This window comes from Pomacea canaliculata, linkage group LG5 (genome assembly GCF_003073045.1).
Source record: "Pomacea canaliculata isolate SZHN2017 linkage group LG5, ASM307304v1, whole genome shotgun sequence".
Lineage (NCBI taxonomy): Eukaryota > Metazoa > Mollusca > Gastropoda > Architaenioglossa > Ampullariidae > Pomacea > Pomacea canaliculata.
Window position 1 is genome coordinate 4,540,983 of NC_037594.1, and position 3,182 is coordinate 4,544,164.

The following is a 3,182-nucleotide window of genomic DNA, read 5'->3' on the forward strand; positions in this document are numbered from 1 at the left end:
TAAGCGGGCCAAAATTGTCAACTTAAAAATAAGTCTTCATTATTTGGAAAAGCTGTAGTTTAGATATAGTGTGTTAACACTTTTGCAACGTGTACAATCCAGGGTTCCTGTCCTCTGAGTGACCGCAATACAGGTCGAAGGGTCACAGGTGTCGCTTGCCCCGATGCCTGGGATGGAATGAGCCTTTTGTCATGGTTAGCAAATGTGCATAAAGACAAAGTTCATTACCGATGTTTATCACCTACACAATAAAACAAGCTGTTTAAAAATTGCATGCATATGGCGATCAGGTTTTGCTGGCAATGAAAAGACTGGACAAGGGCTGAATAAGTGTTGATGTTGTCTAGTCTCTTCCTAAACGCACGTGAATTATCGTCTAAAGCTTGTTTTATTGTGAGGATGATATACTGCTAAAATCTGTTTATCTCTCGCGTTAGTGTTCATTTAATCCTTTTCAAGTTCTCTGTCAAAGTTTGGTGAGAGGTAGAAAAAAAGGTGTGTGATTTATGTAAATTTCCAAAACTACGCGTTCATCTCCCCCATCCCAAAAGACAAAACATGCCACTCTCTGATTAATATGACTTCAAAGAGCGCTACAGAGTTGTGCACTTTTCCCTAACGATTGTTGTGTATATTACATTACTGAACGAAATGTAGATATTGCCAGTCGTAAGCATACTTCATATACTGGAAAATAAAAGCGATTACAATTAATGATTAATGCAAGGGCCCGGAAAGGTCGTCTTTCTCTCGGAGGTCCTGGTTCCTTGGTTACCTGATGGGTCGTTTCTTTCGTGTGCCATACAGGGAGACATACAGCTACATTAACCCTATGATCCACTAGCTTTAAGAGCTGCTTACACTATATGACATCAGGACATTCACTAGTAAAATACTTTTGTGTTTCTATTTTAATTTTTGAATGCATGAAAATCCACTTGTGTCTCAAGTCCTCGCGTGAAGTGCCCTTGGAGACGAAATGTGGTACGGAAGAAGGCATAATTTAAGTGGTTTCGGTTAGAAAGATGAATGAGACCACTATGTTGGGAGTTGTGCTTATCGGACAACTTAAAATTTGTTATCTATGACAAATTTATTCCTCGAATAGCTTATTTTTGATGCTTGTTGCAGATATAGTTGGGAATTAAAAAAAAAAATGATAGGCACCGCTGTATTCAGATTATAGAGCAGACTATCAAACAAAACTGTATGTTAACTTTTCGACCCTACAATAATGGGGATTAACGAAATTTCAACTGATCTTTTATCAGTGATCACATAAAGCTTGTGAAATCAGTTTGCTGTCACTAAGTCACATCATCGTCATGTCAGCATCTGCTCGACAAAATTTGCTGCAACACAGCTGGCTGTGTCACCTTTCTTGTGTCGGATCAGTGACCAAAGCAACTCTGGACAGTGTCCCGATGACATGGCTTTTTACGGATCACTTTTTGAGATAACAATAGTAACTTTGTAGTGAAATAGAAATACTTATTATAGTGGTAATAGTAATTACTAGTGTAGATAGTAATTTTACAGACATTTTGCGGGAAAAAAAAATAAACGAAGAAGTTACAGATGGTGCACAGAGTTTTTACAGCTGTCCTTGGTCATTCGACATTTTGAAACTAGGCAATATAGTAGCTTCCCTGACCGCAAAATGTCTAGACCTAGACGTTGGACCTCTCTAACGCAGATGGAGCAAAGGTGGCTTAATTGAGTCAACATCCGGCACAATCAAGTGAGGAAACGGTACAGTTCCCTGGTATAGCCGAAGGGCAAATATTGCTCACAGTCAGGTCCTTTGTTGTAGGCGGTGAGACAGTTCAGAGATCACCCATACGGAAGCTGTCATCTACGTCAGCATCACCATATACAACCAAAACTTAACATACAATCAGTAACCGGGCACATATACGACCAAAAACTTCGAAACACAATTAAGTAGTAACCCGCCACACACAGAAAAAGTAAATAAAGCTAACAAATATATTTGGTCTTAAAATATTTTTTTCTTTCTTCGATCTTCCATCTATTTGACTCTTTCTTGCGGCCATAATCAGACCACACCCTGTAGTTTGGAAACGTAGCATGCATGGTCTCTAAATTAGGAACTGGGCTAAAATACAAAACTTATTGAAGAATTGTCAAGGGCGATAAAGAATACTCTCATGGTCTAAAAAAATTAACTCAGTATTGAACAAAAGATGATAGGATAGCACAAGCAGCACTTTGATGGAAAGACATTAGAAGCAAACAGTTATTCTGACAAAAACAGAAACTTCTTGACAGATTTAATACATCACCAGCTGTGTTGCGAAGGCTTCGTCCCTGAACGCCTTGGAAAATAGATATTGTGCGTGATGGGTGTAGATACGGTGCCGCCCTAACACCAGTCGCTATTCGATCTGATCGCAAGACCTATAATATTACCTTAGAGCAAATACTGTCAAATGACCACGAGGTTGATTTAGCAATAGGCCACGAACAAGCATGGATCGAGTCCTATAAGTTTCACACATGCCCACTTAAAAGATATATATATATATCTTGTTTTAGCTATGAGAATCGCAACTCTGCAAAGCTATCGAACATATAGAATCTAACAGCAATATGAGTCCCCAAAAATGTTTCTATTAGCGTCACAAGGAATTTTTATTTTTTAGCTAGCTCAAACCAAAACCTGGCATGGTGGGCTCACCATGGTCGCATGATAACTATATAATTTTACAGTAATGAAAGCTATAGTTACTTCATTTCGTTAAAAATAGAAATGAAAGAAAAGCAGTGAAATCCCACTCCCCTCCGACTTCCTTTTAAGTACAAAACGCATATTTCAAGAGCTGAAATCTTGCAAAATGTCTGCCCCCACATATCCTCATACGAAGGATCGATCATGCACCTGCATGGTCAATAATGATGATGCATGATGATTATAATAATATGCAGAAACCGAGAACAAGGTCGGGTTCTCCGATGTGTTAGGAAATGGGGATCACCAAGAAATAAAGGAATACATCATTTTATAAAGAAAACTGCTATGAACGAACTCGAACATATTAACAATGGACGATATAACGGTTCATGCTGGTGACCTCATCTCTAGCCGATGTTGTTCTGTACGAATGATGGTAGGAAGGTAAATGTGTATGAGATGAAATGCTTTGGCCTGGATGCTCCAA